The sequence below is a fragment of the Heterocephalus glaber genome, unplaced genomic scaffold (genome assembly GCF_053883595.1).
Source record: "Heterocephalus glaber isolate CG9 unplaced genomic scaffold, H.glaber_assembly_v1.0 deba00001465, whole genome shotgun sequence".
Lineage (NCBI taxonomy): Eukaryota > Metazoa > Chordata > Mammalia > Rodentia > Bathyergidae > Heterocephalus > Heterocephalus glaber.
Window position 1 is genome coordinate 22229877 of NW_028258312.1, and position 15992 is coordinate 22245868.

The 15992-nt window shown below is 35.5% G+C and overlaps 1 long non-coding RNA gene across 1 annotated transcript in view; it reads right to left on the bottom strand.

The window, feature by feature from the left end:
* LOC147826605 (uncharacterized) overlaps nt 1–15992 on the bottom strand; it is a 249695-nt gene that overhangs the window by 85558 nt on the left and 148145 nt on the right. The window lies entirely within an intron of this gene.

Below are 15992 nucleotides of genomic sequence, written 5' to 3' on the forward strand. Positions count from 1 at the left end.
AAGATATTTTCAAATAAATACTGACAATTTTCAGCCAACAAATAGAAAAATCTCATTTTCAATATGGATATTGATTTTCTTTCTTAAAATTTACTTCCTCACTAGCTACTACAATAGCATTTTCTCCTGATTCTCCTCCTACCACTCTTGCTATTGCTTTTCTGTATCCTCTGCTCTGTCCACTTCTTAAATGCTTTAACCCTTCCAAGCTTTTTCAAGACTTTGTTCTTGGCCCACTACTTCTTAGCTCTTATCAGCATTATCCACCCAAAGTCTGAGTTATTGATGATTCCCATATATAGATTTGCAGCTCAGCCATCTCTGCACTGTGAGCTACTCTTCAAAGAAATCAAAATTCTTTCCCAAAGGAAAACCCCAAAATAACTCCTGCAAGGGCTGGGGATTTAGCTCAGTGGTTCTGGAGCCTGCTTTGCAAACACAAGGTCCCAAGTTCTATTCCCGGCACCAAAATACCTCTTGCAAGCTTCGTATGCCTTGAGCGCTGGTGAAGTGAAATGATAACAGTACTTAAAACCAGAAACCTGGAGTTCTGTTAGTCATTGACCATCACAAACTTATCTGAACTGTGATATGAAATTGTTTAAAGGACATTGTGATTATTGATATTTTCAATTTAACTAAGGAATCGACAGGGTATTTATATATCAACAAACCTACTGTATACTGTCCCCTACTGTGTACAAATTGCTAGCCTAATTGCCAGTGCTAGACCTGTTGGACAACCAAAAATTAATAATATTTATATATTAGGTTCTAAAGCAGACTGACTTCAGCACATATAGTGTAGAACACAGACTCTATGCTTCTCAAAAATCTCCCAAAGAAATTGTAGTACACTTTTGACTTTAGAGTCACTTGAGTAGAAAAGCATTTCCAAGCCTGGGGACCCAAGATTACTGGAACTTATTGCAAAGTACTATAAAAGACTATTATCTGAGAACTAAAAGAATAAACGTTTTGCAAAAATATTGTATTTTTTAATATGATAGTGAATTTATAGGTTGAGTTTAGCCCTGCCCCCCAAAATCAGAAACTAAACTATCTTCTTCTGCTTAATTTTTTTTAGTTGAAAGAGGTGGTATACTTGAAAAGTTTAGACATTTCTATCTACAACAGATCAGAGTCTGGAAATGAGCTTGGTTTTATTAAGAACTTCCGATTTGTGCACTCCACAGTTATACCTTTTTGTTGCCAATATGAACGATCAAGAAATGGTTATACAGTATTTTTAAAGAGAAATGAAATAAGCAATCTACATACTCTTACTTTGAAGTGAAATTAAAAGAAAATGATGGAAATAAACATTGAAAAATTAAATATACATTACTGATGTTTTGGAGAATATTTTAATGATTGGGACTTTTTTCCAATTTGACTCACCTGGATTCATAATCTAATTAGATAAATGTTTAGTTTTGAATCAATTTGCAGAGAATAATATGCACTTATTACCATTTGCATAGACAGAAATTACTACTTGTATTTATATATTAAGTCAAAGCTATGTGAAATTTAAATAAATATTAAACTCATAAGTAATTTATTATCTAGAAATAAAGATTTATCAAATTCTTCATTCCTAATTTTCATTTAATTTCAATCACAAAGCACAATGTTCATAGTTTCAGTTTTTTTAAAGCAAGTGCTCTACCAACCCCAGAACTTTTTAATTTTTTTTTTTTTTTGGTACGGAGATCGAACTCGGGTCCTTGTGCTTGCGAGGCAGGCAGCAGAACCACTGAGTGAAATCTCTGGCCCTTAATTTTTTATTTTGAGACTGGGTTATGTTAAATTACCCAGGCTGGCCTCAAACTTATAATTACACTTTTTAAATGAAGAGTATTATTTAATATTGAACATTCTAATTTGGACATGCAGAAAATGTAATGGCTTGAAAAGTCTTCAGTGATCATTACTGTAACTAGTAATGCCTTATACATAATATCAACATTTGGAAGGGTGCTTAGCTGCAGTGCATCTCAACAAAAAACTTGTTATTACAAAATTATAAGTGATGTCTGGAAGACAGCTCACCATTGCTTTGCTTTTCTCCTTAAGTAGTTAATAATTAGTATTATCTCCTTGAAGGCAGACCTTAGGAAGGCTGAGAAGCAAGCAGTCTATCTGGGATGTAGTCCCAACAAGCCCAGTGAGAAAGTGACAGAGGTGGTGCTGGGCATGGAAGGAAGGCAATAAAGAGTGTGTCATTGTGGCCACCACCAGAGCCAAACAGCACGGTGGAGCTTCTGAGGGTAATGTAGGAGAAGAGCACGGGATGCCTGTGAGCGCCTAATCTTCATTCTTGACCCTGGCACTTTCTCACCTGCCCAAATCCTAGGCTGAGCATGCTTCTTAGGTTAAAAAAAAAAATGGCTTTAGGTAGAAAGATCCTGAAAGACTTAGGAATGTACTGGAAACACAGGCAGGTGACTTTATGGGAGTGGAGAGACCCAAGCAGAGAATGATCAGCAGCAGGCTTCGCCTTTTGCTCCCGAGTCCTTCTCCCTCAGCTGAGTAGCCAACCAACCCTCATCTGCCCTCTCCATTCCCACACAATGCTGCTTATCTTTCACCTCCCCAGTGAGCTCAAGGGAATAAGTAACTCAGTGGAAATTCTGATGTGTCTTTTTATTGACCTGAGATTCTTGGTAGTTAACTGTTCTTACACTCATTTCTAACACATATTCATTCTAAGGAGGGATCTTAAGAAAACATGAGTGGCATTCATATGTTTATCCAAGTCCAATTCAACCCAATATTTCTGTCATACTTGATCTGCTCCCACTAATTATTGAACCACCTTTACAAAAATACAATCATTGTTCTGAAACCACATCTAAGAATTACTTTTCTACTTGCTCTTGAACAGATCCCTAAATTTACATATAGGCAAGTGTAAGTGTAATCATCCATGTCCTTGACAGTTAACAGATGTAAGGTTCTTCACTAAAATAGATACTATCTCAGAGTCAAGTTCCTATTACTCTCTTCTGCTAGCTGCTTCCTAGACCAGACATTTGTATATTTTGAAATTCAGACCTTCACTTGCTGTGACCACGGATGTCAAACTAACTTTGATGTCTTACTTATCAAAGATTTTTGCCCTCCTATTTCTACCTGACCTGGAGAATTATACACATCTCATGTTTTATTTTGCCTATCTTGAGCTTGTCCTCTGAAAACTATCCCTGTATATCACCTAGTTCTGGCTTAGGTATCATGACCACAGTTGAATTGGCATCCGTGGGAACTGTTGTACATTAATTAAATCATTATTATACATCCAATCATTAAGGATAGATTCAAAAATTAATTCTTAATGCAATCACTGAATATCTCCTGTATGGCAGAGTGCTCTAGAAGTCAGAACACAGTGATGAATGAAACAGACCAATTCCCAGCTCTCAAAGAATTTAAATTATCATGGGGTGATTGCACAATACTCTTAAAATGTGTTTACAACATTCACTCAGCCTGACCTATGACTTTGGTTAAAAGCACATCCTTTAAACAAAGGCAACAACTAACCACAACTAGACACAAAAATAAAATAAATACACAGCCTTTAACATGGGAAGGGCAACTAAAATAATTTGCCATACTTGAAATGCAAAGATTCTACCACTTGATCTCAAAAGTATTCTTTAATTTTTAGGATACTCCAAAAGAACCTTTGTTAGAAATCATTTTGAAAGAAAAAAAAAGACACGAAAAATATTTGGACTGCCCATGGCCGACACTTTTTTGGTTGAAGGCCAGTGTCAAATACTTCAAATTGTATTTGCCCTAATTTTTTTTAAAGTCTAAAATGGAGAGATTTATTTATTTTTCATCCTTTTGCTTACTGAACACGTATACTTTGAAACTAAACTATGTGATAGAACACAAGGGGCTCTGCTGCAAAGAGTTAATTTTCCAAAGAAAGAGACCTGAACTAAGTAAGCAAGCAAATAACATTTGGCAATGCTTATGAAGGAAACACCCCCTGCATACCCAGTGCATAACAAAAAAGTTGCAGTAGAAAGAAATTATTTACACAAAATAAACACAGAGAGCCTCTCTGAAGGACTGAGACTGTATTACATACTGAAAATTCAGGCCAAACTACAATGTATGTGAAATACTCCCATATGCACTGCTGATTATAACACATCTCCCTTTATTTTGCTGTCTCCTACAAAATTCACCTTTGTTCTGAAAATGTGACTAAAATTCCAAAAGTTAAAAGCAAGAGAAAGTTTGCATGTGAAACAAGGACTAAGAATATAATCACTCTTTCAACATTAATTATACTGTATATTTTGAGAAGCTATAATCAAGAATTGAAAGTTGCTTTTTGTCTTAAGTTCAAAATCATGAAGCAACAATTTTACACAATGAATGTATCTTTGCAAGAAATTCTGAAACAAAACAATAACTTAGTTACAATTTTCTGTGGGAAAATGAGTCCAGACCAGGGACATTGCCTATTTGCTCTTTCTCTGGGTTTATTTTGTTGATGCTTTTTTTTTTTTGCAGGGCATGGAAGGTTAAGAGGGCAAATAGAAGATCATACAATAATAGAAACATTCAGTATATATACATTTTAAAGGCACCTTTAAGAAGTCACATATGACTAGTTTCACACAATAAACTTAGTCATGAGAACAAAACATATTGTTGACTAAGACAATTTTCAAAACCATTCATTTTTTTAATCCAACAAATTTTCAAACCTATTTTACCTATCCTTGAGTCTTATCAACTCAAATAAACAGAAGTGTTATACTTGACGTCATCTTAGTATTATTTTTTTTTAAAGTAATCTCATTTGTATTTTTAAAACCTAATGGAAATAACACCTTGAGCACCTACTATGGGATCATTATAGATTACAAATTAGTATTCAGACACTGGAGAGTGTTTAATCCTAGTAGCATAAAATCTTGGAAAATTAAGTCCACATTGAATAAATATAGTAAAATAGTCTACAGAAAATGGCATCTTTTACTAATGAGTGGCTGTTTCTATTTTACCCTTGCTCCTTCCTGTTTGATAAAAATGACACAATCCCTATAGATAATAAAGTAGCACCTACTTGAATTATTCATGATTTTGTCAGATTTTATGACCACAGAATAATAAGAAATGTAGAAAAGGGAAATAGTAGTATGTATTTGGTGATAGTTACTGAATATTTTGCACTTACTAGCTCTATTAGTCGATTTTCCCATGGCTGCAAGCACATACCTGACACCTACAACTTAAAGGTTGAGAGTTTTAATTTGGCTTACCATTTCAGGGTATTCAGTCTACATAGCTGACTGGCTCCAAAGCAGGAACATCATGGCAGAAAAGCATGGTGGAGTAAAGCTACTATTTCTCAGCACCCAGGAAGCAAAAGACAGGCAGAGTGCCAACTAGAGATACATGTCCAAAGGCCCACCTCCCGGTGACACACCCTCAGCTGGACTCCACCTCCTAAGAGCACATTTACCATGAATGTTAGTGGAACATTAATCTACTAATGAGTATAGTGATCCCATGATCTAATCACCTTTCTCAGAGTCTCTTAATTCAGCCAAGTGGACAATTAAGCTTAAGGATCACAGTGTTGATCAGCATTTTAAGTTGTTTCTAGCTTCTGGCTATGTCCAATAAAGTTATTGTGAATATTTATGTGCAAGCTTTTGTGTAAACATAGGTTTTCTTTTCCATATAAGAGCTAAAAGAAAAGTTGAAGGATCACCAAGTAAAAATATATCAGAACTGCAAAATTTCCCGAAATTTGCTGCACAATTTTGCAAGTCTATCAGTCATGTATGAGAACATTGGTTACTCTACCTCTCTCCATAATTTAAATCATCGGTTTTTTTAACTTTAATCACTCTAGTGTAGGCATGATAGTATCCATTATGGATTTAATACTCATTCGTCAATGACTAATGCTATGAATTATCTTTTTGTATGTATATGGGCAATTTTTGAGGGGTTTTTTCATAAACCATCTTCTTTAAATATTCTGTTCATGTTCAGGTAGATTGTTTTATTATTGAGTTGTACAAGCTCTTTGTGTTTTCTATATAAAAGCCCTTTATCAAATACATATATTTGAGAAAAATGTTTTTCTGAATATTTGAAAAAAGTTGTTCTCTCTGACTCTTCCAATTTTCTCAGTGGTGACTTTTGAAGAGCAAAACTTCTTTAATTTATGAAGTATAATTTATCAATTTTTTTCTTAATATTTCTTGCTTCCTCCTGATAAATCTTTGTACAATGCAAGGTCACAAGAATTCTGTTGTCTGTTTTCTTCTAAATATTTTCTAGTTCTAACTTTTACTTTTTTGCTCACTTTAATCTAATTTTTGTATATGACCTGAACCAAGGGTTGTAGTCAATGATCATACGCCTAAATGTGATGTTAGTTGCCAAGAAAATACATTTGTCACAAGTCATATAAACTGTACAGTGAAAACTAAATGTGATACAATGTATAGCTCAATACAATTGGTTCCAAAAATATTTTATGATTATCTAGCAAGCGGTAAGAATAAAGTTCAATAAAGAATTCAGATGCCAGGCATGATAGTGCATGCTTATAATCTCAGCATTCTAGGAGGCTAAGGCAAGAGGATCTCAACTTAGCTACTTAGCAAGACTGTTTTAAAGGGCTGGGCATGCAGCTCAGTGGAGAAGCCCATGTCTCAAAATCCAATAGCATCATAACCAAAGGCAAACAAAAAAACATGAGATTTCTCAAAGACCTTTAAAATTTATTAGGAAAGAATAAAAATATACACAAAACAACATGTATCACAAAATATAGCCTAAATTTCTAATAGTTTGGTTAATCAATGTTTTCTTTAGGAAATATACTGTATAAGAAAAAAAGATAAACCCATCAGAGCCCTAGTCAAATTTTGATTCTCGCCTTTGTAGCCCAGCTCAGTTTTTATTTTTCTCAGCACCCACCACAGTTACACATTATCTCCATTTATCAGACAGCTCTGCATTTTTTTCTTCTCTTTTTGGGGGGAGGGGATACTTGGGATCAAACTCGGGTCCTTGCACTTGCGCCTCAAGTGGTGAAACCACTGAGCTAAATCCCCGGCCCCAGCTCTGCATTTTAATGAATAGGAACATATTTTATTTGGGGGTTTAAGTAAAACACAAAAAAATGCTTTTTAATGCTCCAAAATACTTCAGGGAATTGTTCATATTTTATTGATTGATAAACTTGGCAGTTTATTCTACTTGACACAGTTGCTCCTCGACTTACATTGGAATTAAAGCTCAGTACATTCATCATAAGCTGAAAATATTTTAAGTCAAAAAATGCATGTAATACACCTAACCCACTAAACACTATGGCTTAGTCTGGGCTGTGTTAAGCATGTTTAGAACTCTTACATTAGCCCATAGTTGGACAAAATCATCGTCGAATGCTTGCTTACTTATAATAAAATGCTGAACATTTCATGTAATTTATTGAATATTGTGCTTATAGTGAAAAAAGTGTAGGGTATGCTTTTGCAGTGACACAAACTTGAAACATTGCAAGTTGGGTACCATCTGTGTTATACTGCATAGTCTATCTTTTTAACATTATTATATTTTGATTATAATTATATTTCGGTAATAATATAACCTATAATTCTTGTGTTCCATATGTAATCTCATTACATCATTTAAACTCATCATTTCCCATGTTATTATTTTTTTAATAAAGAATTCTTTTTTAAAGTGAATTATCCCCTTTAGTACCTTATTGGGAAATTTTCATTTTCTTTTTTTTAATTAATTGTATTGGTACTCTTTTGATATACATAATGATCACATTCATTATAGGGAATTTGTACCTGTATATGATAAATCTTGATTCATTTTCCCCATTCCCCTCCTCTCCCTTCAACCCTTCTTCCCTTCTATATTTACAAAAAAAAAAAGAAACAACATACTATTATTTTTAAAAGATTAAAATAGAAGAAACTCCAAAAGCTAATAAGTAATCATCTCTAATCCCTACCAGAAAAAAACAAAGGTCTCTGTTTATCTCTGTTCCATCCATGCATTCGATTAAGACATAAATTTTCAGGTAGTCATAGTTACTTTCCACCCCTTGTTGTCTCATTTTTGGAGTAATCAGTGTTATGTACGTGGTTTGTACCTAGCCTACTCATGTAATCGTGTTTTGAGAGACAGAGATGGGGTGGGTGGCGCACACATGAAGTATGTGGTAATGTCTTGTGAAAGTTTTTAATTCATGTAAATAGAATCCTGCTCTACATAACAATCAAAAAGTTGCAATTTTTACTATTGCATATTTTGTACCATTATTAATGCCAGTAAAGGTAGGACTGGTTCACCTACTTAAAGTGCTAGATAATAATCCATTGGGTAAAAGTATAATACTTTACATCTCCATTCTATTTCTCATTGGCATTGAGATTTCCATTGTGAGTACTGCCGAAATGACAACTTTTATGTTTTTCCTTCTGCACACGGGGCCAGTGCTAGCCAATGTAAATTTCCAGTGTGACTGAAGAACTGAATTTGTCATTGTGTTTAGTGGAAAAACTAAAAGTGACTGAATGTGACTTGGCTACCATAGCTGACAGTACAGCTCTGAGATATATACGAAAACATTCTGGGGATCATCAAACTGCTATCCATTGTGGTCATGCCAATTTGTACTTCCATCAGCAGAGCTACCAAGTCTTCATATCTTCACCTTGCCAGTCTTTTTATCAATTTTTAAAGCTCATTCTTCCTTTAGTTTGCATTACCTCTCTATTATCAGAGAGGATGAAATTATTTTTATTAACCATTTGACTTTCTGCTTTTGTGAACCATCTTCATATCTATACTCTTTGTCAAACAGGTAATGTTATTTTTTTTAATTAAATTCTTTTATTGGTACATTGTAGGTATACAACACAATTACATTTCTCATTGGGAACTTGTACCTTTACATGATGCATTTTGGTTCTTATTTTTTCCCCATTCCTAGCCCTCCCTTCACCCCCTCCACCCTTCCCTATTTACAAAGACTTTATTTCCATTTTTTCCATTTCTCAGCATTTTTCCTTTCCCTTTTTCTTTCCCCTGCCCCTCCCACTACCCCTACCCCTTTGGACCTTTTCTTCCTATTTTACATTATCTATTATTCATTCTAATCATTGGTACATTTTAGGTATACAATATAATGACATTCATCATTGGAAATTTGCACCTTTGCAAAATCTCTCTTGGTTCTTATTTTTCACCCTTGCCCAGCCCTCCCTTCAACCCCTCCATTCCTCCCTATTTACAAAGATTTTGTTCCTCTTTTTCTATTTTCTCATATTAATCCCATTCCCTTCTATCCTTTCCCCCTAGCCCTCCCACTTCCTTCCCCTTTGCCCCTTTTCTTCCTATTTCACATGGTAATGTTATTTTCTTTGTTCATTTGTAAAACTCTCTATACTCTTCCTGTTCTTTCCCAACCCTGCCCTAATAGTTCTCCCAGGTGAAATCTCCTGAATTTAAGAACTTTGCCCCACCCTTTCTATATATAGCAGAGAGTTCTATGCAGACAAATCCTGAAAATGCACATTTCCTATTCTCACAGACTGTCCAACAGGGAGGTCAGTGTTTTTGCAGTCCAGCATGAAGCACACAGCATTTGCATTTTCCCTAACCTCAGACCCTCAAGTGGAACTAAGAAAGTAGAAAAAGTCCCATTCAGATACTGTATGATCACTTGGGTGTACTTTTTAACTCTGTGTTCAGATGAGGATGTTTATGGTGTATTTCTCAAAAATGCTGGGCAACTTTGGTGATTCAGCACATTACTGAGCAAAAAGTTGTGTGTGTAAGTAAAAAATATATTAATAGAAGCACACATACTGATCTATTAATATGTTTCATTGAATCTAATCTATTCAATATCACAATCTTGTGGGACAGTTTCTTAGATTCATCAGAATAAAATATGCAAAATTCCTCACCCTCACAGGCATATTGCAAACCAAGATGTGCTCTAGAAACCCAGTTACACAGAAAACGATGTGTCAGAGCAATAATCTCACCAACTGTGTGTTACACCGCAGGAATTTCTAATAGTCAGAAATGGCTTTCCTCTTTATTTCTGGACAGGAGTCACCCTTGAGAATTTCAACCTGTGGGCATTGAAGAATGCTTCTATTTGGAATTCTTAGTGAAAGTGAAAAGTAACGGCAGAGAAGAAGTAGGAGATAAAACAGATCTAGCACAGTGGTGCATGCCTGTAATTCTAGCACCAGGAGGATCACCACAAGTTCGAGACCAGCTTGGGCTATGTGTGAGTTCAAGGCCAGCCTAAATTACATATCAAGACGCTGTCTTTAAAAAACCAAACCAAACACAAACAAAAAACATCTATTCAGTGGAAGAAGAGTTCGATTTTTCCAACAAATCCTGGAAACAGAAAGTGGAATGAAACAAATTTCTCTGCACTGGTGGCTGGAGACCCTGTAAGACCTTTGGGGGCTGATAGGGTACAACCGACATTACAGAACTATGCAGAACGCAGGACATTTCCAGAAAGAAAGAAACAAGCTATTCATAAGAATCTAGAAATTGGGATCTAGAGACAGAAAGAGAAGAGAGAAGGCAAAAGTTCTGCTTTATCAAGTCAGTGAGTTGTTAAACTTTGCTTGATGATGGTTTCAGCCTCTTGGTGCGAGAACACAAACCTTCCAAGTGGCAAATTGGACTATCAAATGTTATTGCAATTGAAAGTGAAGAGAAATTCTCAAAAATGTCTAGTACTGGGGGAATTTTTTTAAATTCAGCCTTTTTGTTCATTGTGCAAACCTGCTCTGATAAGTGTGGCTAAGAATGATAAAGCCTCCCCCACCCATCCCTGCCACCGTCGGCTTCCGTCACCATAACACGGGGTTTTTTTCCACTGTCACTGCTTTTAAACGTAAATATTTCTAGTGTGATGCTTTTTCAAAAATTATCAAAGAATCCTCTGTTTTTGTCTTGTTCAGTGACGTTATAAGCTGAGTAACGTGATACAAACCCACCCATCCTCTTTCTTCATCCTCCACTTCCCCTCCTCATCATCAGAAATATCAGTGGCCCTGTGTATGACCAAAAGTCCCCAGACACCTCTGGGGAGATCCACTGTCTATTTAGAGGCCAGAATCAGAAGTGAGATGAAAGGAAAAAGGGATATTGTGTTGCTGTTGATTATTAATATAAAGTAGCTGCTAATAATAAATTCATTCTATGCTTTCCTTATCTCCGCAGTAGTTCTGTGCTCTTGATTCTAAAAGATACTTCCATAAAATATGTTAAGTATTTCTTTGCAATCACACAAAGATGAACTGTAAAGAGCAAAACTGCCCAGTTTTGATGGTCCTCACTACAACCACTGCATTGTTGCATTCAGTGCATCTAAAATCAGCCTGTTTTTTCCCCAGTTTCCCTCCTCTGGAACAAGCACAGTTAACAGTTTCCTTGATATACTTTGGAGACTTTTCTGTAAATATTTTAAACATATGGAATCATCATATTATTCATCCTATCTATTATACATGCTATCTATATCTTTTTCTTTAATGTAATATATCTCCAGCAGTTTTTCATTACAGAACATATGTGTCATTCTACACAAATTTTAGCAATTGCATAATTCTGCTTTCTTAATGGTCACATGAAGTTAAGACAACATCCAGGAGTGTGGAAAGAAGGAGGGAACATTCTCAGGCACCAGTCTACAGAAGCACACTCACAGGCAGCCACTGCTGTCCTCTGCAGCTGGCTGATAATGTGGCATCTCAGGTGGATGCTTGGTGTTTACAGAGGCAACACGGTGCCCATTACGACTTAAATAGACAAGTGCTAAAATGTATACTGCCTTCCTTTTTCTCAAGAAGGGCAATGTCTTGTTCACCAAGAATTTGATATTTTGCTTAAGGCTAAGTTAAGAAAATATTTAGGTAGGCATTAAACATAAACAGAGAAATTTAAGAAATGGCAAAACACCAACAAAAAGACCACACAAATGAGCCACAGCCCTTAAAGCAAACATCAGGAAAAGACAGAATGCACCTTTCAGAAATAATAGATACACAGACATACACACACATATAACAAGATGAGAAGATTTTAGTGTGGGACTGTTCACAGCCAAAATACGCTAGTTGTAAAAGAAGCTGACGAAAAATTACCAGGTGGGAAAATATTTGAGCAGATGATACCTTCTTCATGGCTGTTTCTGATGCAGAACGAGCAAATGAACAAGTCCACCTTTAATGCTGTCTAAAAATGCAAAGCAGAGTCGGTACAATTTAGTGCACACCATCCATCCACAAAGCCCATACCACGCCAATTTCCAAGATCCAACATTTTCTATCTTATTTTCCCTATAATATTTAGCTCTTTGCTTTAACTACACTTGATATTTGTAAAGGGAAAGCTGCCGTTGTAATAATTGGATAGTTTTTTTATCTATGGTGACAGAAACAGAATTTCCTCTTATACGTGAAGAGCAATACAAAAGCAAAACTTCCTCTTCTCACAAACTCAATGCCAGAACTATCCTCTGAGTCATGCAGTTTCTTTCAGTCATGTTGTTCTGAAAGTGGAGATGTATAACCTTCAAACTGGTCCCAGGATCACACTGTTCTAAGTTACCAAAAGAAGACCAGTGTCAGTTTGTCAAGGGGTATATCCCTACCTTTCCTCGGCACTCTTCGCCTTATCTCTGTTCTTCTCCCTGTCCTCCTGACACTCCCACTTTTTTCTTCCCTTCTTTCGGTCTTTTACCTTTCTACCTTTCTTTACCAGGCATCTTTTTTTTTTTTCATTATTTTCTTTTTTTCCCTCCTGTCCTTTGTGCAATAGAGGAAAAACTTAATGAAAACCTTTTAAAATCAGACATCCAGAAGAAATCTAGAGGTCTTAATGTACCTTAATGTACAAAAAAAAAATTCACCCAGTATGATTTTTCTTGTAGAAAAAGAATTTCCACATTGTGATATAAAGCTTAAGAAAACCTAGCACAGTGTTTCAGCTTTGAATCTTCTAATAGAAATTTTTCTTCATCGAATTTTTAATATCTGTTAGGCATTGTAACTATGGAGGATAGTGTTTTATTTACAACTAATAGCATTCAAGCATAAATAGTATTCTCACACTTTTGTTGTTACGTATTGAACATTGCATTTTTTAATTTGGGAAGATGCTTTCTTAGTGGCATTGTAGGCTGACTGGGTAAAATTCAAAAGCAAATCTGTAAACTTTTGTTTAAAATCAAAATTCTTATGTCCTTGTTTCTCTTAAGTTATTCTCAATACTTTTTAAACTCCAGAGAAATTTCTTAAAATGCTCAAATTCACTTTGCAAGCAGCCTAGATAACTCTATGAGCACAGAGCCACCAAAATTTCCATTTACATGCTCCAAATACCTGTTTTGAAGGGACAATTACCTGTTTTCAGTCACAACTTAGGTGTAAATCTTTAAAATTTTAGCTGACAGGTTTTACTATGTAATAAAACATGTCAAATTCAAACCGACAAGTGGATTTCATTTTTGGAGGGTTTTTCCTCACACCTTTTTCCATTATAATACAAGTACTACTTAGCCATATGATTTTCTGCAAAACTTAACAAAAAATGTAAAACATGGCCATGTCTCCACATCCCAGCGTTTGCACAGAGAGCTGGGGCTGGGGAGGGGACTTGTTCAATTCAGAAAGTGTACTGTCTCTAAATGTGGGGCTGCAAGCTCGCATCTGCTCTCTTCTGGTCCTCACTTGCACGCCTGCTTCCTGCACCTAGGAGGAGGAAAGTTTTCCCATCTTTTACCGCATTCCTGAAATTCTTCACTTACTGGATTTGTGGAATTAGTAATCATCCAGCCTCATTTATCTAAGCAGCTGATCAGGACATAGAGAGGTGTCAGCCAATGAGCAGCAAAACCACTGTATTTGTAGTTTATCTTTTAATGGAGATCAGGAGTAATGTAAAAAGTGCAGTCAACCCATTCAGTGTGCACACATACCATTCATTTAATCAAACTGGAAATCAGGGGTAATGTAGTATGTTAATTTATTTTAAGCTGCAATTAATACTGAAAATATATACTGATATGACATGTAACATAAAGAAGAAAGTGCTTTTTTATTGTGGATGTTGACTCCAGGTTGCTGAGTGGTGGCAGATTAAAATATAGTTCACTGAATTATGTGTGTGTGTGTGTGTGTGTATAAAATTACCTTGTTCTTTTAGCATAGTCATTAAAGTGGGCACTGTGCAGTGAGAACTGGCACTCTTAGGAGCTACAACAGGACCTCTTAATTTTGTGCTAAAACTTTAAATAGAAAGAAGAGCCATAAAATTAAATTTACGTACAAACTTTTAATTATTTAACTTTTTAACCTACCAATAGATATTTACAATCTTAATTTTTCATGAAATTGCCTCAACATTAACTAGAGAATGGTATTTATTTATTATCAAATGTTGTGTAACAAAAGAAATGCTCTGTCGTTATTAAAAGTAGACCACTAGTGCCCCCTTCTGATAGAAAAAAGGAAGAAAAATTGTTCTCAGGACTTGAAAAGACGCTCTACGCTAATCCCCTAAACAGCTGTCTCCAGTCAGATTTATGCCAATTCTTTTCTGATTTAATAACAAACCCCTCACTTTTCTCCTAAAATGTTAGATATTCTGCTATTTCACTGCTGTGAATTACCTTACTACAAAGCCAGGGAATCTTGCTAATTCTTAAACAGTCAAATGCTTTTACTCAAGTGGAGTTTTAAAATAAATTGGAGGGACCATCTTCTTGAACACAGTGAAAGTTTTTGTCATCATTGGCTACATCCGGCTGTGTGAAGGCTGATCATCTTGAATCTATCTCTGGCCTAAGCACGTTAGATGCCACATGGCCACACTTGTCACCCCATTCAAGTCGATCCCCACAGACACACTCATTCATTACACTCCTTCTGACACAACATAAAGGGCAAAAGGCAGCATGATAGATTAAAAAGATATTATGGGACAATATTAATTACAGCACCCGCACCTTCTTCTAGCTCAGACTGCATATAAATGTCTATTTTCATTTTTACATTCAGAATATACTTTGAGGGAGAATGGATTTATTGCATAATAAGTGGGAAATTTGGTCAGATATTTTAATGTCAGGATGGCAGCAAGTAAGAGCATACTAAGATAACTGGAATATCCCAATTTGCTTTTTTGTACAATTATAAGACTGTAAAATAGAAAAAGATTATACAAATTACAATGTGACCAGTAAATAAAACAAAAACATGAAATCAAAGTTCTAATAATATCCACTTATTTCCCCCAAATAATGATAGAGAAGTATAACAAAACAATAATTTTCAGATGTGAAATATTAAAATACGTGTTGCTGTAGCCTTAAATTATAATTGTTTCTCCTCTGATTTGACATATTATACTCAGCTTATGAAATCCTCTATTAGAAAATTGTCCACAAATCAACAACTTTTAATACTGTTTACCTCAAAATAAAAATATTCAATATAGAAAACACATTTTATGAAATTTGAGGCTTATAATTAAAATCATCTTCAAACAGGAATGGGATGCTGAACCCTCCAAAGCATTGTTAAATGTCCTCGTTACCTGGTTAGATTCAGTTCATATTTTACTCCTAATTTACTTGTATTCCACATAATCATTAACCATGTCTCATCTCCCAATAATTTTGTTTCCGGAAAAATATAATGATGGTGTGTTTTTCTGCTGCCCACTTCAGGATTTTTTTTTCCCACTGATGCCGTTTAACTTTCACACATTGAAAATGACAACCAGCTCAGTTTGGTGATGCAAAGGAAATGAATGCTTCAGGAATAATGGGCCGTAATGAGCTGTTTGTGCAGGAAAAGGTTGTGCGAGAGGGGATGGGGGCTCAGGAAGTGACATCAGAGAGGTCATTTCTGAAGGGACAAGGGACGCTTTAC